At 39.6% G+C, this 23671-nt stretch overlaps 2 long non-coding RNA genes across 2 annotated transcripts in view; one reads left to right on the forward strand and one right to left on the reverse strand.

The window, feature by feature from the left end:
* The window catches only part of LOC136791468 (uncharacterized), a 151961-nt gene that overhangs the window by 43459 nt on the left and 84831 nt on the right, over positions 1-23671 (reverse strand). The window lies entirely within an intron of this gene.
* LOC106036221 (uncharacterized) lies at positions 4805-11772 on the forward strand. The gene is made up of 4 exons (XR_007163088.2): positions 4805-4965; positions 6159-6344; positions 11250-11310; positions 11416-11772. It is a non-coding gene; the product is annotated as an uncharacterized lncRNA (long non-coding RNA).

The following is a 23671-nucleotide window of genomic DNA, read 5'->3' on the forward strand; positions in this document are numbered from 1 at the left end:
TTTTATATGCCTATTTTTGAAAAGCCCCAACTAAAAAGTAGTTACTGAGGGAGAGATAAACAGCACATAAACATACACAAGGTTATCGAGTTATAATTATGCTTATATAACTAGGAAGTTTCAGATGATTTCTGAAATTTCCTCACATGATGTTGTTCCCTGCAAATAACTGTAACTTTTGAAGCCATCTCTCTGTTTAAATAGACTGGAAGTAAGTAAGTACAGGAGCTTCTTCATATCAGTTATTAACAGTATTCATCAAATACTTTTATGAACCTATTTCTGCCAGTACATCACACTAACAATTTATAAGTGGGACACCGACATTTTTTCTTTGGAGAACTAATCTATATAGCCAAGGGCAATTACAGTCCACTTTAAAAAATGGTTTGTCCTCCCCACATTGATGAAAAAAGCCATATAGTGGATACAAATTAGATCTCTCATTTCACTGCTCTCTCACTTCTCTCTCTGAAGAATCTGAAATCAGTTTGTTTCACTGGGCCAAATTCTGCTGGTTTGAATTAAGGATTTGTGTTTATCTCAACAGGAATGCTATGTGGTAAAGACTGTAAAATTTACCTGTAGTTATTACCTATTTTTTTGTCTGTCTCATCCCCAGCACTGTCAACCCTAAACTTTTTGTTAGTGTTTACTTGTTGTGGGATTGCTACACAAGTTTGTAGTAGATAAATCTGTAAAGATGCAGGAAATCTGAAGTACTGATTTCATACCACCCAAGTGAAATGGAAGTTTGTCATTAAAGACAGAAAGTGAAAAAGCAAGCCAAAAATCTCCTCTGAGAAACACTTCTGACAGGCATCCAGAGACACGCATTCTCCCTGGAGATGTCTGAATGAATAGCAATCACTGGAGATGCTTCAATGAGTCGGGAGCAGCATTTTCCAGCCTTTACAAAAATTATATCACTTAAGAGCAAGAACTTTTTTCTAATTCACATTTTTTTTCTCAATCTCAAGCAAGAGAACTTTGTGGACGGATGTTTACAATAGTGTTGCAAAATCACGGTATGCAATGCCACCATGCTGACTCTCGAAACACAAGCAGAAGAGACGAGTTGGCCACGAAGGTGACAGGAGAACTTTCCCCCCCCCTTGCCTTGTCAACACCGGCACATTAGAAAGGCAAGACTGGGTCTGGAAGGTGCACCAGCCTCCTGAGGAAAGGTGCTAGCTTTATAAATATACAAATTCGAAGTGGAATATCATATCGGCCTGTCATTTTGTTACTATTTTTATTTTTTACTCTGCTGAATTCATACTGAAAGGAGAATGCCTCCTTAATTTAGACTTCACATTACCGGTAAATATTTCTGCCCCATGATGGAGCACAGTAGAAAGCTGTTTGAAATATATCATAGGAGGCTACAGTCTAAACAAGAAGATGGCATGGGCAGAGAAACACGACAGCAAGGAATCCAGCAAAGCAGTCAGATAGCATTTGGAAATGACAAAGCACCTTGGGAATGCCTTGATACGAGCAAAGTATCCCTTTTTTACTAGAAATACAGAATATAATATTGAATTAGTATTTTGTGTTGGTGCTAATATGTCATATTTTTATTTGATCTAAACGTTTAGTAGTACCAGAATTCATCACATGAATTTCTGTTATTTGCTTTTGTAAAGTAAACAGAATCAAGATATAGAAATAAATACACTTCTCATTTTGCACAGTACAGCAGTGAATTATAATTTATTGGTTATAACAAAGACTAAGTTTGATGCAAAAAAAAAAAAAAAAGGAAATTTTAAATTGCGCCAGCTCACCTTCTTCTTGCCTGATACATATATATATATATTAACAAATTCTTTTGTTGCCTTGAAATTTCTGCTTTCAGTGCAAGATCTCATTCCAACTTAGTACTGCCATGCTGTGTCCTTATTACCTCTCAGTTTTGATGAACATGAAAAAAAAAGTAACAAATGATAGCAATTTTGATAGGGATATTATATTATATGCCTCAGCCTTAAGCCAATCTCTAATGATTAAAGACAAATAACTTTTGACAGAGGGGAAAAGATTATATCTTTTAGCAGTAGAAAACAAATTTTCTTCTGAAAGACACTATGAATTCCTTTTATTCTGGGAACAGCAAGTAGGACTGAAGGCCTCTGCTTTCATTGATTATAGCTGTGTGTTCCTATGATGAACAACTGGTAAATGGTAGAGATTTATTAGAGAGACACAGAGAGAGAGTGGCCAAAAGAAAGGCAGGCAAAGAAAGACAAAAGAAAGGATGATGCTAATTCCTTTTGGAAAAAAAAAAACAAACAACTGCTGTCACTGGTAAGAATTCAAACACTCTGCAGTACAGTCACAGCCTCAGCAGCAAATTCAGTGGTTCACCTGTAAACCACAGATGCTTGCACCAGCATTAACATAGTCATGTTTTACATCTGTCAAAATTCAGAGCTCTAAACTTCTTCCACAACCACAGCTTGGCTTTCAATATATTTAATTATTTCATACGTAGTGCAAAACATCTCTCAGTTTTAAATTAATCATGTCAAGTTGGCGTTGGAAAAATGATTATCTCACATTTTTGATCAGGCCAGAAGCAAGCATTCTTCACTGAATTGCCCCCTGTCTTCTACTCTTCCATACTGCAAATGAGCTGAGTGAAGAAGCATTTGAAAATAATTTACAAAAGGTGATTGGGGTAGACAAAAGGTTTAACAGCACTGTGAGAACAAATGCAGTGAGCCTTCTAGGTGACTTTTACTCAGCAACATCCTATTCTCTGGTGATACCAGTAAAATTCTCTAAGATTACCAACAAGGTCAGCATGATTAAAGCCTATTACAAATCCAAAAAAAAACCAACTTTCTCTTTATGGCATACCTATGATATGTTTTGCCTGTACTATAAATAAGGCAGGTACTAATTCAGCAGTATAAAAATATCTTGCTAAAACTAAATGATTCCAACATTAAAATAGCAAAACACTGCTTTGCTAAATTTTCCTTGTTATCCTTCTTTCTGTAATGATACCACAAGGAAGGCTTCCTGGATGTGAAAGGGGAGCTTTGGAAGATTTAAAGATTCTTAGTAGACAAGTAAAATTGCACGGAATGATCACTCAGTACTATAATTATTCAAAAAAATACCATTAAAAGACAGCACTGAGCACTTTCACCGTGCCCAAGGAGACTCAATTACTTGCTTTTGGAACTGCTGGGTTGAAAGAGTATTGTTATCCTCAGCAATTACTGGAGGCAATAATTTAATTCCCTAAGTAAAATTTTTAATGTTCTAAAATGCCCTGCCAATGGAGTTATCTTGTGTCAAAGTGACTGAAGTCAAACTTTCCACTGTTATTTACCACAGTAAACTAAAAGTTAAGAAGCAGGAAAAAAGGTCTTCACGTAAGAAGCTAGCTTCAAGGAAATGAAAGAATTGACCAAAATTATTAAGCATATTAAGGTCTAAAACAAGCTTGGAAATCACAAACACAACGCGATGACAAATCACAAACGCGAAATCCCTACTGCCAGCACAAAGGCATGAAGTACTTTCCTTTAAATAACAAAAATTAATAATGAATTTAAACATTTTGGAAGCCATTAGACTTTACTGAAGTCTACACACATTCACTTTAAGCTCTTTGAAGAAGGTTATCTTAATGTTCATAGGAGTAAAGAATTATAGGCCTGTGCTTTGTCAAAACAAAACAATAAAACAAGACTGAAATTCAATAACTTCATTACATGTACCTGCAGAGATTTTTTTTCTCTTTTAGTTTCTTAAATATGGTTCATGTTCATTGCAGGCTCTCAAATAAAGAGTTTGGGATTTTGAGCTTTCTTGGAAATAGTGGTGTTGATTTGTGATAGTTTGCATTACATTTTGCAGTGGCAGTTTACGTTACCAATATTTCAGTATAATCTACAAAATCTCACTGAAGATCAGAATCATTTTGTCAGGAAAATCAAACCAATAGCTAACTCACAAATATTCAACAAGGGATTTAAGTGAATGAGTTTCAGTGAACTTTTAATGAAACATTCCTTTCCTCGATTTACTGCTCACTGAGCATAGTAATGAGCATGATCAGGTAGATTTTTAGATGAGCAACAATCTATTCAAAAAAAATTGTATTTATACAGTTCCTCATTTGGAAGCTCTGTATCAAGCCCTACGTGGAGAAACTTATTTATGACATTTCAGTAACAGTCTGGCCCACAGGGTGATGGGAAGACCTTCGCAAGCAGAAAGGGAAGGAGCCAGCCCAAGGTAAGCTGCAAGGTTCATCCCTGCCAGGTTGGCTGTGGTTTCAGGCTGCTCCCTGAACACAGCAAACACCAAACGTCTCATCTCAGTGAGTGCCTGGGGAAAGGCACGAGGTTGTACTTGGGGGTCTAAGCTGGGGTGAGAATAAGAGAGACACTTTGTTCTGTCCATTTATTTCAAGCCTCAAGTAGTTGGGACTGAGTTTGTATACCACAAACAATGTTCTCTTCTCCAGCATGAAATTTAAGATTATTTATATGACATGCCTGCCACTTCATCCTCCAGTCTTCCACATGCATAGGCATTTTTTAAATAGCATCAGCTGAATATGTCTTGCAACCATAAAGCATATTAAACAGATACATCAAAACCAGTTTGCTTCTATGAACAGCATCGCTGAGCAGGACCAGTTGTTATGTTTTGAGTCTTACAGAAATCCTTAATCAGTTCCAGTTCAGATGCATATCCATCCCACACTAAAGTCAGCCAGCGATCACTCCATTTGTTTTTTCAAACACAACTATTTTTATGCAGGAGGAATTGATATCATGAGGGACTTGAGTGAGACTGTACTGACTCATCCATCTTCAGAACATGGATTATATTCCAGACATCTACTCTGATTGAACTGCTAAGCATGAGGAAAATGTTCTCCACTCTCTGAAACAAGAACAGAACTATGCTGTCGCGGAACTGATCAACGGTTTACAGGTATTAGATAATCAGAAGAATAGACAGATAGCTAAAGGCACCACACAAAATATTTAAAATTGTAACTGTAAGAGAAGTCCTTACAAGGAAAGCAGCAGAGACAGAAGCTCTGGGGATTTTACCTTCCCACTGGTGGTTACACCTGTCCTATCGTTATCAATTTGCCTTCAAAGAAAGCTGGCGAAATCTCTGCAATATATTAGTTCAATGCATTTGCCTTGACACCAATGCCAATTAACATTTCTTTGTTATTACCTGCTTCTTATAATCTTGTTTTACTGTCATTCCACATAATGGACATCATAACTGAAAAAATTCTCAGATTTTTAGGTCATGGATGAAATAAAATACCAAATGTTACTAAATATAAATCACACAGAATTAAGTGGACAGAGACAGGGTGGGGGGACTTCTAAAAACTTGCAAAGTTTTATAGCTGATTTAGTTTTTGCTTTTCCTTCAATAGCGATATGTAGAAAATAAATAACTTGATGTGACATTTAAACATAAGAAAAATTGCCTAGTGCTGAGGTTCTGCTGCCCCAGTAAGGAAGATTAGACCAAGATAACTAAAAGTGCAATTTGCCACAACTACTGGGAGGAATGGCAGTACATTGAAATTCCTATTCACAACGGCTCCTGATGTTGCAAGTGTATTTCTCAGTAGGTTAAAAAAAATAATACTTCTTCCTCCATTTTACATACCTATTTGTTTGTCTAATGTAAAAAGAAACCAGAACAAAAATCCTAGTGACAAAATGCTCTCTAGCATTTCTGTTGAAAATATTCTGAAAACAACATGAGCCTGGTAGATATTGTAAAAATAATTTAAAAAGTAATAATTTTTAAAAAAAGTAATAATTTAAAAAGTAATTTAAAAATAAAAATAAAATAATAAAGAAAATAAAAAGTAGTAAAAAGCAGAAAGTAATTTTCTTCATGGCTTGACAGTTAAAGCTGCTGAGAAAAGACTTATTTCCTACAGAAACAAAAGAAGTTTCAAACCATTTAGAATTAGAGCAGAAGACTCGCAAAGCAGAGGCTTAATTTTAGCAGTTCTCATGATAAAAAGATGCAATGTCCTGTAAAAAAAAAAATATATATATATATATATGTTTTGTAGGAACATTCTTCCCTTAGCTACCAAAAAAATAAACTCTCTCTTCCTTCCTCCACATTATCTGTCTTTCCAGAGTCACAACTAAACCCTCTGCCAATCTGCTCCTATGAGGACATCAGGTTCAGCATCTATTCTTATTAAGTCTCTTGGACCAACAGTCTCCTGGGGGAAAACTTCATCACCTTAAGAGAAGAACTGCACACTGATGCACATTTACAGACTTTTCATCCCCACAAGCTTTGTCACAAGTGACATTGGGGTGAGCGGAGCTGCTTGTCAGCCTATCCTAAGTAAACCGGTTTGTTACATTTTAAAGACTAATATCATACAGCCTATGCTTAATGAAATAAATGAGATGATAATGCTGAAGAACCACTACTGGAAAATCTACACTGTTCCAGCAGTATTAGAAAAGTGCTCATGCAAAAAGATATCTATAACCCGGGACTCAGCTTCTGCGTGGAGCTAGGCCCAGGGCTGTGCCGAGACCAGAGCTCCTGTGGCTCTGCAGCCCTGGGTCGAAGCAGCCCCAGAGCCACCACAGAGCTGCCTGCACCATCCGTGCAGGGGCCAAAGGCACTCCCAGCCTACTTCCTCTGAGAACAAACCAAGTGGTTCCCAGCCATCTGCCTCTTCAGCTCTAATACATGAGGAGCCACTTAGCTAAAGGTGTATCTAATAATATGACCAGCAGGGAAATAGTAGCTGCAACATTAAAGGTCACTGACATCCCTACCTATTGCCACAAATGAGACAGACCCTGCCGATGTGGTGAAGAGGCCCTCGCTGTCGTGCTGAACTGCTGATGAGCTGCTGCGGGGAGTGAAAAAGCTCCTGGCCTGAAGCTCCAAGTGATTGCTGCCTGTCCTCTACTTGCTCCAAAGCTCAAAATGCAGTAGAAACCATTGAACTAAATATACTTGAGACTTTATATATATATCAAAAAGTTCTTTTTGATTCTGACGCGAGAAGAGTAGGCCTCCGGCAGCATGGGAGCTCCCTGTCTGGGGAGAGCAATTGTGATTCTGCTCCCAGGTCTTGGGACCAAAGATATTGGTTGTCTTGCACTATTCTTAGTGAACAGTAGGCACAAGAAGAACCCCCCAAACCGAGAAACAAGAAAGCAAAATAACTAGCTAAGGAGGGAGGCAGGCTGATGCGAAATGGCTCGGTGATTATGCAGATAAGCTGCATTTATTTTTCCTTTGTACTTTACAGTTCAGATATAAATGAGAGATGTTACTGAGCATGGCTCTTGTCAAAACACTCTCTCTAGCTCTTTATTTCCATCTTGTGTATCTATTTTCAGTATGCATTAAAATAACTTGGGTTCATTTGCTCTGATCTCTAACTAGTGCTATTTTTCACATCTGAAAATAATTCAAGTTTATTTACAGCATTGTTTTGTCTACCAAACTGCTGATGTCAACCAACATCAGAAAAAGAGAATCAATGACCAGGCTTAGATTATTTTCAACCACAAACAAAAAACTTTGACAAGACTGATGATAAAGCAGGATGACTCTGCAAGAAAGCCTCTGGACTGTACTGGCATTTCAGTTTTATTAAGAAATAATAAACAGCCTTGAGCAATAATATGTTTCCATATGACAGCTGTGCTAGAGAAAGGGTGTGTATTCTGATGATAAGAGTTACTTCCACACCAACTTGCTTCGGACGTAGACCTTGCACTTCTATAGCTGAAGTGGCATGGATCTGGAAAGCTCTGTTGCCATCCCAGACTGGGGGGATGACATCCCAACGCTACGCTTGTGCTATGTCTTTATCCTTTGTGTAGCCATTACAAACTGTGAGAAATCAATTATTTTTTTTAGAATACAAAATTTTATCAAGAATTCAGTGGCCGCATTTAGAAATCATTTCTGGAAACAAATAATGGTATCTTTTTTTTTTTTTTTTTTTTTTGTGGAAAGTACTTTTCAGTCTGCTCTTTAAATCTTTATTACCTTTATTTTCAATAGCTTGTTTTTAATGTGGAACTTTTGTCTTTCTGTTTCATGGCTAGAACCAGAGAGCATTTTACCAATTAAATCAGTCAACAGCTGTTGATTCATCACTGACTCATTTTGCAAAAGTTCTTAAATATATCAAGAAATCCAGACGACATCAAGCAATTTTTTTCCCATTTAGGTAGAAATCCCTTTAGTACTGGCAGATCACAATTTAGGCTGAAAATAAAACACAACAAAATTCAGCAGCTCAGCTCATTTTGAAAGTGTGAGTAAAGCCAAATGTTGGAGTTATCCAAGTGTGTAAGAATAAAGGCAAGGTGTTTATCATGGAGGCCCCACAACAGGAACTTCCACTTGTACAGTACCTTGATGATCCATTACACTTGTCTGAAGCTTCTAAATCATCTCTAACACGGGAAAAAAAATAAATCAGAAAGCCTCAACAGTTACCTTTGAAAAAGTTTTTTTCTAAAGAGTCAGTTTTGAGCTAGTTTTAAAATACTGCCATTTTCTTTTTTTTTAAAATGAAAAATGCTGAAGTCATGATCTAAATCACAGTCACAATATCTCCAGACAGCACAGCAAACCAAGTCCCCCATCGTATGAATATATTTATAGCCATAGCATAGCTGTTCAGTTCCTCCGTGTCATTCTCTTGAAGCAGTCTGACAAGAAAAGCAAGGAAGGTGCTCATAGTTGCTATTTACAGTTGTATTTAAGATCATACCATAAAAAGTTTATGCAAGAGTTTAGGTTAGGTGTACAAAGTAGAGTCTGGTTCTACTATCAGACCAGGCTGACATCTGCATGAGGACCCACAAAACGATATTGAATACTGTTGAATTCATGGTATATTTTTTTCTTCCTATTAACAACTCCACATTTCTTCACACCTATATATCAATAGCTGATCCTTTGCTACTAAAATAGCCTTGAATAAGTGCATATCATTAAGCAAAGGAAGGGTAAATGCATTTTGAAGGTGCAGTGACATAACAGTTCACCACCTTAACATACAAGAAATGCTCATATGAGTGAGAAATCCTCTAATAACACTGAACAAGATTAATCATTAAGCAGGCATGAAAGGGTATGGTAATGCTTATCTACAACTTGAAATGAATTTGTTAACTCTAACCCAATGCTCTCAAACAGTGCAGTATAACAGAAAGGGAATCCACAGATTTGTTATTCATCAAGTCTTTATAAACCTGAATCTTTTATGACTAAAATCTGCTATTAAGTCATTTTTCAATTCACTAATTCTGAAGGAGCAGAGCAATTTACATGAAAATACTTATTTTTAATGTGCTTTTTATGAAATGCTTGTCAAGGTCAAGCACTATAATTTGAAGAGTGAAATATGTGATTTCATTATAATACGTTTGATTTTATGCAGGTTAGGAGCATTATTTAAAAAACAACAACTCCTACAGACAAGTATTAGTTGCACTGAATTTTCAGTTACTTGGTTTTGTTTTTTTTTTTCCTGGTAAGACATAAGTAACTTCTAGAAATTCCCTCTGGCCACTTCTATCCAGCACTTAGAAGATTTCTGTCATTCCTTGCTATTTGCTGCTCAGAGAAGCCAAAGCCCTTCAACCAGCATCAGTTGCTTCTCTGGTAACAGGCATCTTGGGCTTTACAGGTGACTTTTCAAGCACAGAGCAAGTTGCAGAAGAGGACAGCTGCCAGGCAGAGCATCGAGCTACTGTGCAGCACCAGCGTGCCCCTCACTGCTTCCTTCTGCTCTGCAGGCAAAGGCAATCTTAAAAGAAATATGAACGAGTGGAAGCATAAACAAGAGCACTTTTCATGTGGAATTTCCTTACAGCTCCTTAAGATGTCATTTTGTACCACACGCATGCTGGAAGCTCATAGCTTGGTAGCTCCTCATTTAGTTAAGACATGCTCCTGGGGAGGTAGGCAGAAACCACCTTCACCTCAGCCTCCAACCAAAACATGCAGGGCCCCCAACCATCCCCTCTTCCTGGGTTACAGGAAGCTTGGCTCAACTCTTCGGGCACATTTGACCTGAAGCAGAAGCTGTCTAGAGAGAACAGCAACAAGAATTACTGCCAGAGTTTTTCCTCATGCTTGAAGCACTTTTGTCTTTTTCCCTAGCCCTAGTCCCACCTGAAGCGGTACCTCTGGCAGGAGGCACAGCTATCCAAACACACTGACAGGGATGTGGCTCCTGGTAAAAGCAGCCCCACGTCCCTCTTTCGTCACAGAGAAAGTCTAAAACCTTGCCATCACTTTTTGCTCTATCTGCCTTCCACTGCAAGCAAGAAACATGCACAGAGGAAGCTGCCAGTGTGCAGTGCTAGCAGGCTTCTGCAGAGCAGTCTGGAGTCCCTCGTGTACCTTGCATGCCTGTAAGCGATGCATCTGGCAGGGAAGGCTTTTATCGTACATCAGGCTGAAAACAGGGCCACAGAATGACGAGTCGAAAGAAGAGGGGTCGTAGGTGAAAAGCAATGGAAACAGCAGTCTCTGTGTATTTGAAAGTTAAACCCTTTCATTGCGTTTGTACCCAGCTCAGGCACACACACACAGAAGGATGATGTATGTATACTTAGAATGCTTGTATTAACACAGCTTTTATGATCAGTCAAATGGGGCCAGAACATGGGGCTATTCACAACAGAAATTTTTGTCCAGTTGTAGCCATGAGCAGACGCCTAGCCCAGAGTACAAGAACAGCATGTATATCACATTTCTCTTAATACTCTCTCAGGCTTCAAGTATTCTCTGCTGAGGGATGCTCTGCACTCGCTGCAGTCACTATGTATCTAGCAGCCATAGTGCTTACCTTTTCTGTGAAGTAACTTTTTAAGGGAATAGTTCACAGCTTTTCTAAGCTGTGCATGAAGACTCAGCCCTTCCTGGTTGTTCAGAGTCTGGTGGCTACCAATAACCAATGTCATGCTCCCAAATTTTTCTGAGAAGACAGAGATATAACCCTTTGCACCATCTCCAGACCATTCCTGATTGTACAGACATCTACCATATCCCCTTTGTTGTTGTTTTTTGTTTGTTTGGTTGGTTGGTTTGGTTGCTTGCTCACTTGCTTTATTATTATTTTTTTCTCCACAATGAAAAGTCCTGACTTACGTAGTTGTTCCTCATATGGAAGCCATTTCATAAATTTGGTTAATCATCTTCTGTTTTGCTCTGGACTTTTTCAGTTCTGTCTTTTTGAGATGAGCAAGCAAAGTTCAAGATGCAGTCAAACTTCGGACTCATATGGTAAGGCAAAAGAGGCTCTCTGGTCCTGTCTCAGGAGCCCCAACATTTGGTTTCATTTTGAGCACTGCCCAGCAATGAGATGATGTTTTTATTAAATTATTGCAGCCTGAAGATCTCATTCCTGAAGTTTCTGCCAAGGGAAAATTCTGGTTTGTTACCCAACAAAAGCAGTGGATTCATTTAGCTTCTCTGCAGTGACTTTATCATCTCTGAGTGCTGTGTTTTTCCAGGATCATCTGTTGGCCCTACAGACTTTATGGCAGGCTTCCTGTGCCTCATGCGCTTGAAGGTTTATTCTTGTTTTGGATTCCCTTAGCTTGTGTTTCCTTAAAATGGGGAAACCCTTACTGCTTTGCAATGTGACATTTAAAGCTTATGTTAAAATTATCTCTGGATGCATTTTATACTATAGAGCCAGCCACCTGCTCTACAGTTTTGATTATTAAAGCATGCAGGCCTGCCTCTTGCTGGGGAGTGCTGCCCGGACTTGCTGCCCAGCCTACCTGGCCGTACACTGGACCTTGCTTCCCAGCCCTCTCCCACGTTGGATGCAGCATCCCTCTTTTCTTTAAAATATATAGCAGTTAATGTTCTCCTTTGATGTATGCTTTACAAAAAGTAGTTATATTTTTCATGTATAATGCATGCACTTAATTGCCTACTATGCTAAAAACACAGTCCTGCAAATGCATAGGAGAGATCTTGTCAGAGTAACGAATAATTGTCCTCCAGCTCAACAAATGATTGATGGATCCTTGCTTTCATTTAATTCCTGGCCTTTTCCTTAGTGGACTTTGTGCAATAAAAATGAGATTTTGTTTTTTTTAAACAGTCCCTAAATGCTGCATGCAGAAATGTTCTCTAGCTTCTCACTTCAACCCCCTGCTGCTGCTTGGAAAGCTGTGCAGTGCCTGTGGCACAGCCATCGCATGTAATACATTAATCATCAGGGAAGATGGTGCCAAGAACTAGGTAATAGCTTTACTAATATTTGTGCCATTAAAGACCAGGAAACAGCAACTGAACTTTAACAATCTTATTAAAATATAGTTGTCCTAAGAGAGCTCGGTACTCCAGTGTATGACAGCACCTCGATTCAAAACACACAGATGGGCACAAAGTGCACGAAGCGGAGGCTGCTGGTATCTCAGCACTGCCACCAGGTCAGTTCAGAGGCGTATTCAGGAGAAGCTCCAGCCACCAGCAGGGGAAGAACGGCACAGTTACGGACCACGACCAGGCTCTGCTGCTGACCAAGGCTGCATTTTCACTGCGGAGGACAGAGCTACCTCCACCTGGAAAGCTTCAGCCCAGCAGAGGCTGCTGCATCCTGCTACCTGTAGGAAACGCAAGTCTTGTGCCTGCTGCTACTGTCTCGTTTTTCAGATGGACTTTTCGAGCTCCACAGTTTCTCGCTGCTGCCTTATGCTCTATCATGTCCTTCTTTCCTCACAGACATGATTACTCATTTTTACATTTAATTTGTGATGTATTTGGAAAATGTGGAAATCTGTACTGTCTTCATCCACGCTGTCATATTTAATGTCCTTGACTAAATAAATAGTTTCCATTTCATAATCTAACATCCTCATTGTAGAAAACTAATGGAATCGCTAGATCATTTATCAATGGATAAATAGTTAGATTTAATGGCAAATTGGTACAGATGTAAGTAATATAACAATTTTTACGTGAATGCATGTAAATACAACAATCTAGAATTAATAAAGACTGGCTACACTTGAACAGAAAAGTGTGGGTGGATGAGAGGGAGAATCATAAAGAAATTATCATTTCTTTTGGCAAAACTCCACAATTTGTTTTTCATATTTTGTTCCCTTAAATTCATGGCACAGCACAATTTCAGATTTCATAATTCCCTTTACACTGCCTTTTCACATGCTATGACTTCAGATGGTCATTTCTCCCATCTCCCAACTACAAATAAAAGGAAAATATATTTGGAGCCATAAAAAAATTATCTTCTGGCTGAATTCACACAAAGGAGAATAAAGACTCAATGACACTCCATCACTAGAAGACCTTTGATGAGAGACCTGCCCCTTTCAGACAAGAGCTACTTCAAATTTCTATGTTCGATGGCCTGATCTTGTGTCAAGCAGTTACAGCTCAGACACAGAGTTAAGAGAGAATCCCCAAAGTGCTAGGTTATAAATATTGTGTCCACGACAGTTAGCCCTGAGTTGTTGCTTTCAATCTGGCCACAGAACTGCCTGAAATTCCAGATGCTGTGTAACTACAAACGTTTGGTTGTGTGTGCTGCAGCCCTTGTGTGGGTATTGCTCTGCCAATGCCTTGCTTGCCTTCCAGGGAACTGCAGCCCCGGCCTCTACCCTCAACCTGAACTGTTCCTGTCACACGCTGTGACAAGGAGACCTACTGATTGATCCTTGCTTTTCATAATTAAAGGATTCTGGTGATCTCCAGATATTAAGCCCTAAAAAAGACGCACTGACTTTCTTTCCAAGACTTTCTACATGCTTTGTGCCAGAGAGCCTTGTACCACGAAGCGTGTCCCCTTGCTGCCTCCCTCCCTGCTCTCCGACAGTCCCACGGGATGCAGCAGTCCGCAGACACCCCCAGATCACAAAACCCCTGCTCCTCCTCTGCAGCTCCCACCCTTTCACACCCTGTTCGTAACGTTCATCGCTGAAGATGACAGCCACTAAGGATTCCCCGTGCCCTCTTTCCCAAGGTGTCCTGCTGTTGCTATTTCTCCTCACATGATTAATTCCACCTGGCAAGCCATTTCAAACACGTTCTTTATCCCAGTTAGTCATTAGTTGTGTGTTTCTCATTATGGGACAGAGAGCCTTGACTTGAAACACTTTTTTAAAAAATTATTATTTTCTGATTACAGAAGCCTGAGTACTCTTTTCTGAGAGTGGTATCACTGGGACCTTCAGCTTGTACCTACAGATACTTACTTTTACAAGCACAAGGAACAATTAGGCCCTAGAAATCATCGTTTGGCAGTGGGCACACGGTGCCTTTACTCACTCTTTGTGAATTGTGCCTTTGTAAAGGGCAGATTATGACACACTTCTTCATCCAGTCCTTGATACAGCATGTTCAGGAAAGCAATCTACCTGGGAAGGGAGCAGTGCTGCAGAAAGGCCATTAATTACTGGCAATTTTTCCTTCCCAGCAGGGTCGGAGTCATGACTAGTAAATGGGCCACAAAGTGAACAGTGACGAGATAAAGTACTAATAGCTTTGCTGATTTTGCAACTCAGTGAAGCAGGAGGCCTATGAAAGCATTGTATAATCATGCTTGGTTATAATAATGAACGATCTCATGTTACACACACAGGAGCACCAGTTCATTTTCGCACAGCCTGACCTTGGAGAACTCGAGGAAGCTTACGGCCATGCAAACATGATATGAACCGTGTTGCAGTGAACATGGGACCTTCTGGGGGAACAGCGACAGTGGAGAGTGAATCTGATTATTTCTGGAAATCCTGGAGATCTCTAGGCAGAAAAACTGTCCCACAGCTTCTCTGCAACCCCATAACTCTCTTTTCCTACAGAGGAAGAGAAACACTAGAAACTGAATTGTATTGGGCTTTTTTTTTTTTTTTCTCTAAAGACTTACTTTCTCCTGTGTAGATTTCTACAGAAGCATACAAAGTGGCCAAGACAGTACTTTGCAAAGCCATCTATACCATTTTCCAATACAGATGTCAACCCACGTGGGCCTTCACTGCTTTTCCACACATTGACACAGAGCCCATAGTGCACGGATACTGACACAGTTGTTTGGGTGCTTACAGCAAAAGGAATAAAGAATAAATAAAGCATCTGAGCTTTCAAAAATCTTTCATCCTAGCTGATGTAAGACTCCTCTCACCTTCTGAGGATTTCTGTCCTTGGTATGCTTGTTAGAGCTTTGAAGCTTCTTTTAACTCAATCAGCCAGGAATTAATGACCTAAATGAACTGAGATCTTTTTCTGTGATCTTATCATGTGATAAAATATAGAGCCTGTTCCAAGGTATTTCAAAAAAAAAAAAAAAAAAAAAAAAAAAAACCCACAAAGCTTTATTTCCTCAGTTTTTCGAAGAAAAGTCTACTATCTGTTTTGGAAATGATTTAGCTTCTCCCACAAAACGTATGTAATTTCAAAACTGTTTTTGTATCATTAAAATAGAAGTTATTTTCCTTGTGCTACTTTCCTTGCCAAATTTTATTTCTCTTTTCTTGGTACTGATCATCAGCAGAAGTTTACGAGCATGCACAGCACTGCTGTTGATGATATTCGATATTACATCAACTTCTGTCCATAACAAATGGGGCTCAGAATAGTTTCTGTTCATTTTCTTACAAAACAAACTGTTCTCTCCTTTCTGTTTTTCTCCTGATGATTCTTAGAATGTCAGATATCATTTCCACCTGGCTGCAATGTAGTTTTCAGAGATAGAAATAAGACGTATGAAGTGAAGTCCTCCCCCCAGCACGCACAAACACACACAAAGCAGCCTGGGAGAGAAACGCTGTTCTGTTCGCTGTGCGGAGATGAAGGACTCGGCAGGTCCCCTTGGCTCTGGGGTGAGGCTCAGTGGGAGTCTGCAGCAGCAGGGATTTTGTGAGACGCTTTGTAGCTTGAGTAACTCACCTGAAATCCCAAATTTCCTGTCCAGCTTTGTGCCCTTCAAGGCTATGGGGATGGGCTGAGATTCTGTGCTGAAGAGATCATTTGATCATATTTTAATGACTTATTCCATCTTCCTCACAGCCCTTTGCACAGACACTGATAAAAGCCTAAGATAGCTGCAACTGTTCTCCTTCTGAAATTTGTGTCAACAGCCTGCATCAACGGGGTTCCCAAAGTCACCATGCTGTTTAGCATTCAAACGCAGCAATAAACTCTGGAACTGAAGTTTGCTTACTTGATTATTTGAATAAGAGAAATTAATTTAGGCTATTTTGTCTGGCCTGGTAGAATTTACAATATAAGCCACTTCTCTAGGGTAATTACAACAGCACTGTATGAAGACATCTGAAAAATACAGATCTTCTGACACCACCTCTCAAAGCTACAGAAATGCCTGATGAAGCCATTGCTGAATCCTCGCCTCTCACAACTCTGAAGTTGAGAAACGGAAGCGATTCAAAGTCGTGAAAGAACATCCCAGCTGCCAAAGTGCTCAGCAACATCTCATGCTCCAGCAACTCCTGCCCATTGAGCTAACCACTTAGCACTGCCCATGACAAGATCACATCAAATAGTGTCCTTTATCACTTCTCTGCTTCTCTGTTATCAATTAATTTTATTTTCAAAGGGCATGCTCTTCATCCAAAATGATAATTAATCTTCTTGTTTTGCAAATACGACAAACTGTATTTATACTGTTTTCTTTGTAGGATCTTTTCTCTAAGTACTTAGACACAAAATAGTAACACTATTAATAACAACACTAAGAGTAACACTAAGTAAAGGCTGCAATATTGTAGACACTTGCCCCAGTCTCTGAAAAAGGAACTACCACAGAACTGTCCACGTCAATGTATCACAGAGCTCTTCCTTCTGTTCATATAACACTTCTATGGACATTTTGAAATATATGGATTTACTGGATACATTGGATATCCTGGAACAAAAAAGCCTGTGCCAAGGAAGATACCTGGAGTGTAAAATCTCCACTCTGACCCTACTACAAACATTTCACCCTAAATGGTAGCTTTCTTCTTAAAATAACCTCTTCTAGGCCTCCCGTAAAGCCACGGTTCTCCTTATGCAAGTAGGTGTAGGTGCAACAATCAACACAAGGAAAACTAACCTCTTAAAATAGACTAGTCCATTATCTCACTTATCCAAGTGTATTACTCAGATTGCTCTTTGCAGACACCTACACCTCTCTGAAAAAAGATCAGAGATAAATATCCTATTTGCTGTTCCTCCCACTCATGTTGAGCCCATCCCTCCATGGCTGCTCTCTGAGCAACTTCCAGGCTAGGGCAGGCATCGGCTACTTCTCCGGTGTGCTCAGAGGCTGGGGGAGCGGGGAGCTCCTTCTGACTGGCCCTCGGACATTACAATAACAACTCTGATTAATAATTTTCTGATCAGTGGTTCATCCTTTTCCCTGTTGTCTAAAGCAGTAGCGTGGCATGAGATGCTGACATTGCTGCCTGTCACTTCTCTGTCCTGCTCACCAGAGAGAGGCCACCAGGTTCCGTGAGATGAGCAGCTGTGCGCTGTCACGGAAGTGGCCAGCAGCAATTAGTATAATAGTATAAATTACTATAATTTGCAAACAATGCAAACAATGTAATCAGCCCACTTGAGTTAACACACACAGAGTTTTGTTTAAAATGGATTACTATACAGTGCTGTGCTGTGGGAGCCAGTGTCTCCAGCAGTGGGGTGTCACAGATAGATGAACATCTTCACCCAGCCAGCCTCTAGCTGAACCAATTTCTCTGCGCAGCCTCATGCCTCTTCTGCACTTGTTCTGTTTCCTTCTTTCTTGTTTTCCTCCTGTTTCAGTCACCCAATGTCCTGATACTGAGCCTGAAACTGAATGCTCTTACCAGCAGTTCTGCACACAACTGTCTTGTCTCCTGTGCACTGCCCATGCCCATGGTAACAACCCTCACTTTCCCTTTCTGTGAGGAATGAATTTGGTTTGATTCCAGTAAATATATTCCATTGCTGTCAGACCAATTAACATTTTCTTAAAAATGGAGTTTCAAATGCAATAAAGCAGTTTTCTTAACTTCCTCATTCATGGGAAAGGGCTCAACTTAAATGACTGTCAAGTGCTGAAAGAAAAATGAATTTTTGTTCAGATCTGCACAACTCTTGAACAGCATCAAAATGCAGTCATCAAAACAGACCTGACCCAAAAAGTCCAAATATCAGTGCTGGAACATTCACATCCCAATAAAATTGGAAGCACCTCACATTATCTGAGCAAGCTTTAAGAAAGTGTAAACGTATTAAAATAATAAGTCAACTGTCAGACACGACTGAAGGAGTAAGAAGTTTTCCTGAACGTTGTATGAACAGGGTGACTGATTTAGTATTCCCTTTTGAAACTGCTTTCAGTATAATTTAGTAACACATTTTTCTATCTCAATGGCTAGATTCAAACCAGATAGCAATTATACTTCTTTCTGTAACAGAAACTCAGTTTCTAAGAACAGTGTTTAAATGGATAATTCTCAATTATAAAGGGGAAACCTCTTAAATGGCTGATGGAAGAAGAAATTAAAGGAACAGAAATCAAGATAGAAAAAATCACATTCAAGCTCTCTCCCCCTTGAGATATAAGCACCTTGCTTACTTGTGCTGTAGCAGCATCCTGAAATGGTCCCATGGGCCAATACCTGAGCATGCCTGTGTGTCCAGGGCCAGACATAGCAAGAGTGAGATCTAGCCTGGGAAGCCACCTTCCAGGAAAACGAGGACATATAACCAGACAAACCTCAGGAAGGTCAGCCTCCCCTTCCTCAGATTTTGTGCCCTGAAAATATCTGGGTTCCCATCTCTAATGCAGGTTCAACGCTGTCAGCTTAGCACAGCCCCAGTAACAATGAGCAGCAGAACAAAGGCAAAGCTGAGCAGCTAATTGAACCAAGAGTTATAGCTTGAAGTAGTCACCATAAGCGCCTGTCCAGGCACACCTTACAACACACAGATATTCTCATGAGCATCCTCTAGGCATCCACTGAGAACTGGAGCCTGCTTGTGCTCTGCCTCCATTTTGGTGCATGACTGGCCCATCTGGATGCTTTCATAAAATCCTGGTGAAGTAATTTAATATTATTGTTGGCTGGCTAACTTGCAAAATACTTCACTTTGAAGGCTAATGTTCTCTCCCACCTTTAGCAAGTCTCAGTGTAATGATCTTTCTGCTTCATTTCCTTACATACAGTCGTGTTTTGCAAAAACTTCAGGATTCACATTTGCCTTTGATGCATGAGCTATCTTGCTAGAAATAAAACTCCTGATTTTCTGCTTTTTTTATGATAGTGATCCTACAAGATCTATAAACTATTTAGCTGTTGTCCAACAGTTTTATGTAGGCAGAATAGTTTTTCCACTGTTTGCATTGATTTTTTTGCTAGCATATTTGACTATACAAAGTAAAGGCTTAATAACATAAGTTTGAAAAGATATATCAAAAGGTACTGTTACAGTTACTTAGTTCTGTAGATATAGTGACATGAGGATATGCATTCTCTGAATTCAGAAATGTAATTCAGAGGAGAAGAATAAAAAGAAACCAAAATTCTTTGTTTTGGCAAGTCATTAAGCCTGCCAAAGTAGAAAGGTTCCTACTATAAAAAATAAAATAGAGGAAAATGGATCGTAGAAACAATTTTGGAATTCTGATTGTCTTTGGCCCAAAAGGATCTTTTGAATTGAATGAAAATGGTTATTGTTCTATTACTCGGTTACAAACAATTAGACTTGTGCACACTGCACTTAATATCAATATCATAAACCACTGGCAATCCCAGCTACTCACTGTGGTATTCCAGATGAGTTAATAATGGATAAATAGAGCACAGTCTGGGAGTGACTCATCCCAAAGATTCTCTTTGAAACACGCATTCACTAAGGCCTATTGGAAAATGCAGCAGTTCTGCACACAATTTTGTCATACTAACGGGTCCCTTCTAGCTGTAGGAAATGAGAGACTGTCATCGGCTGACAGCTAAACACTGCTTGCAGTATTATATATCCTCTAAGCTCCTCCATTCTAATGGACACAGCACACTCAAAACTAAAAGTAATTTAATCAGAATGCAAAATGGTTATGTTTTCTATAGGTGCACGAAGGCTGATAAATATCACAAGGAAGGAACCTGTCAGTACAGTAGTACAGCATTAAAATGTATTGATACAAAGTTGAAACTATGTGAATGGGTTATCTGAATGTATCCCTGGCTGTCTAGGTTAAACAAACAAACAAACAAACAAAACACACTAGGTATATCACCAGATGTCTAAAAAGCCCCATTTGTTCTTATTGCAACAGAGTTAAGTGCAATTTTGTTAGCCTTTTTGCTGCCCACTTTCATATAACCTAACACAACTGACAGCAGAAATGCATTAGATTCACTGATTTCTACATATTCAAGGCCTATGAATAATATAATACAGAAAAGAATAGTTAAATCTTGTGATCAAAATCATTTCCTTTGGTCAAAAAAAAAAACCAAACAAACGAAAAGTGTTTGTGTAGTGAATCTGCAAATGACTAAGAAATGATTATTTCTACTCCTCCATCCTTTGGCTTTTCCTCAGCCGAGACTGCCAACTTATGCTGGACTCTTCAGTTACTCTTTTAGCCAGTGACCTTCCTTCCACCTTGTCCAATTTGCGTCTTGTGCACTGTGACCAGTAAAGCCTCCTCTAGTGTGTGGGGATGGGAGGGAGAGAGAGATGCCTGCATGTTTTAATGAAGTCTATTGCATTTATCCAGAGGAAGTGCTTTCAGGGTACAGTCACAGATCCACTATTGAGAGCTGCCAGAAGAAGCCCTCGGATAGGAATTCAAGAGAGAGAAAACCCACCACCATACCTAGTATTCCAGGTTGGCCACTGATGATTCACTGGCAGCTGAAGTACTGGCAGGCACTGGCAAAGCAAACAAACAAACAAATAGGAAATAATACCCGAATGAAGTGGCTGAGGGATGCTCACAGGTGGAAGCTTCTAAAAGTGTCAGGAAAGTAGCAGAAAGTACGTGATTTTGACCTCTTGTGTTACCAGCCAACCTAGAGATAGCCTGGGATTGCCTTTGCAATTTTGGAACTCCTTCCCAAAATAAATGATAATTGTTCAAAATTCTCTGGAGAAAAGTTTTAATTCAGTTATTTACAGAAGAAAACTCCCATCATGGAAAAGGCGAACACATTACAATCTCTGACCTTGGAAAACAGGGTGTTTGTTGCATGTGAGACATTTTGTTAATATTTTTGGTTCTGAGGAAAAGCTTAATGTGCCAAAAAGCTCACCTGTTTTTCTAGCCGTGTATATATAACACAGACACTGTTTCTCCACAAAAGCTTGTTTTGCTTGTACCTTATATGACTCCACAATGCCAACACTATTTCTGAGGAAAGTGACAGCTTTCTTGAATAACTTTAGAGACATAAAGCTTCTGCACTCTGAGAAGGATGCTGCTGAACATGGTAACTTACACAACTTCTTAAATTCTTGCAATTCATTCTTAAAGAATAAATCTGTATGTTCAACATTCATGCACTATAAAACACTGAAATTCAGAACCATAGCAATATAAAACTACACATAAAGAAGCAGTCGCGAGCATCAAACTCCAAAGATAACTCCATAAAGATACATAAAACAGTTTTTCATCTCACTCATTTTAATCATTTTTAGCAGTTGGCCATAAATGTATATATTTTATATGGTATTACATATACATAGAGAAAACCTATGCAGCAGGCTAAGAGAGCCCACATAGCAGGTTTTAACAGAATAAAATAAAATAACCAGAATAAATCAGATCGGTCCTAGATCTGCCTTTGTTATTGTGTGCCTGCTTTACATCCCCTAGCTCTATAACTCTGAGTAGACATTGCATTTAAAATTCTGAGTGAACATCCCCAAATTCCAATAAATGATTAATAGCAAAAATTTTGTCTATAGAAGAGATTGATTATTCTTTTTGTGGGGAATTTAAAAGCCAGACAAACATTCAGGAACTAAGAAGCAGAAACATCAAGTAAGTGCATGTGTGTGACTAGTTACTCTTTACTTCATCTCAAGAGCTGTTTTCTGTTTACTTCATCTCCTGTTACTGCTAAAACAGAGTAGTGTGGATGTCCAGTGCATTGCCTGTTTGCTACAGCTGACCCTCAGGTAAAACAGCCAAAAGGACAACAAACAGGGCAAGTCTCTGTGTGAGTAACAGCTTTAAGGATGAACTAAAATCACATCCCAACCTCCTACAGCAAGAAGATTCCTGACCAGAAATCACTTAAGCTGATATCCAAAATCTTTAATAAATCACAGAAAGGCTTAAAACTATGTGAGTTAAAAGCACTGAGCACCTCATCCTATACTTAATGTGCAAGTCTGCTGCTGGCCTGTGGACAACTACAACAGAAACAACAGGGGGACAAGTCACATTGAAAATTTTAGTCCGAGGTAGTCTGGAAAGATTTGCCTCTGCTGCTCCAAGGCATTGTCCCTCCATCAACAGAAAGCTGTCCTAGTAAAATCCACAACTTTATCATTCCACCTCGCAGCTCCCCCCAGCCCCAACCCACCAGAATTCCCCATTTCCACTTAAATGGTCACCTCAGCACAGCAAAGAACAAGCACACCCGAGAGCATCTGTGTGCTGGGCACTGGGGTAGCAATGAGGAGTGCGTGACTGATGGTAGCTGCTGCCCTAGCACCAGCGGTGCCCCTGTGTGCCGTTTCCTCCTGCTGCTTACGGCTGGGGTGCAGCCTTGATGACATCCTTGTTTTGATTGTACAGGCAGTCACACCACTATCTCATATTGCCTTTTTTGGAGGAGTGAAGGAAAAGGCTCTCCCCACACTTTCAGTTTTTCAGGATAACAATCAGAATGAAGCAAACTTTCTTCTAAGGGAATACTTTTTAATGACTTTGAGACAGATTAACAAATAAAATATCATTGTTTCCCCCATGAGGAAACTATGTCACATTACCTGAGCCATTGCTTCTCCAGCATGTTACAACCTTTTAAAAGAACCTGGATCAGTAGTTTACAGAAAAGGATTAAGAAGTGACTTGAGTTCAGTTTTAATCTTCTCTGCAGACATCACAGAACTTCACAGAATCATTAAGGCTGGCAAAAACCTCCAAGATCATCTGGTCCAACCGTTCCCCTACCACCAATATTACCCACTAAACCATGTCCCTAACATTGCATATCCTGATAAAATTTTGGAGAAATGTTGGTTGAAAAATGGTTTAGCTGCCACTGATTTAACATTAGAGTCACAGAAAAATGAATGACAGTAAAGAAGAGAATACAAATAAAGCCTTTCTCACCTCCTGTGATGCTCATTGTGTTCTCAGTGAGGAGAACATTTGTGCCTGCAATGCGAGACTGTTAAAAAGCACCATATGCATTGAGGGGACAGATCACACAGTACCTCTCTCTACCAAGAACTGAATGCAAACTGGAAAGGAGGCTGCTCCATTAGGTAGGTGACAAAAGTGTCACGGCCTGTGTAGTCAGCTAAGATTGTAAGCTATAAATACGACCTTTCAATAACAGGTGCAAATCCCCTCTGACTCAGAAGCAGCAGGAAAACAAGTCAAGGGAGAGTGACAAAAATAACTTTTCTCTCAAACCTCACAGGAGACACAAATCCCAGT

Source organism: Anser cygnoides, chromosome 9 (assembly GCF_040182565.1).
Source record: "Anser cygnoides isolate HZ-2024a breed goose chromosome 9, Taihu_goose_T2T_genome, whole genome shotgun sequence".
Taxonomy (NCBI): domain Eukaryota; kingdom Metazoa; phylum Chordata; class Aves; order Anseriformes; family Anatidae; genus Anser; species Anser cygnoides.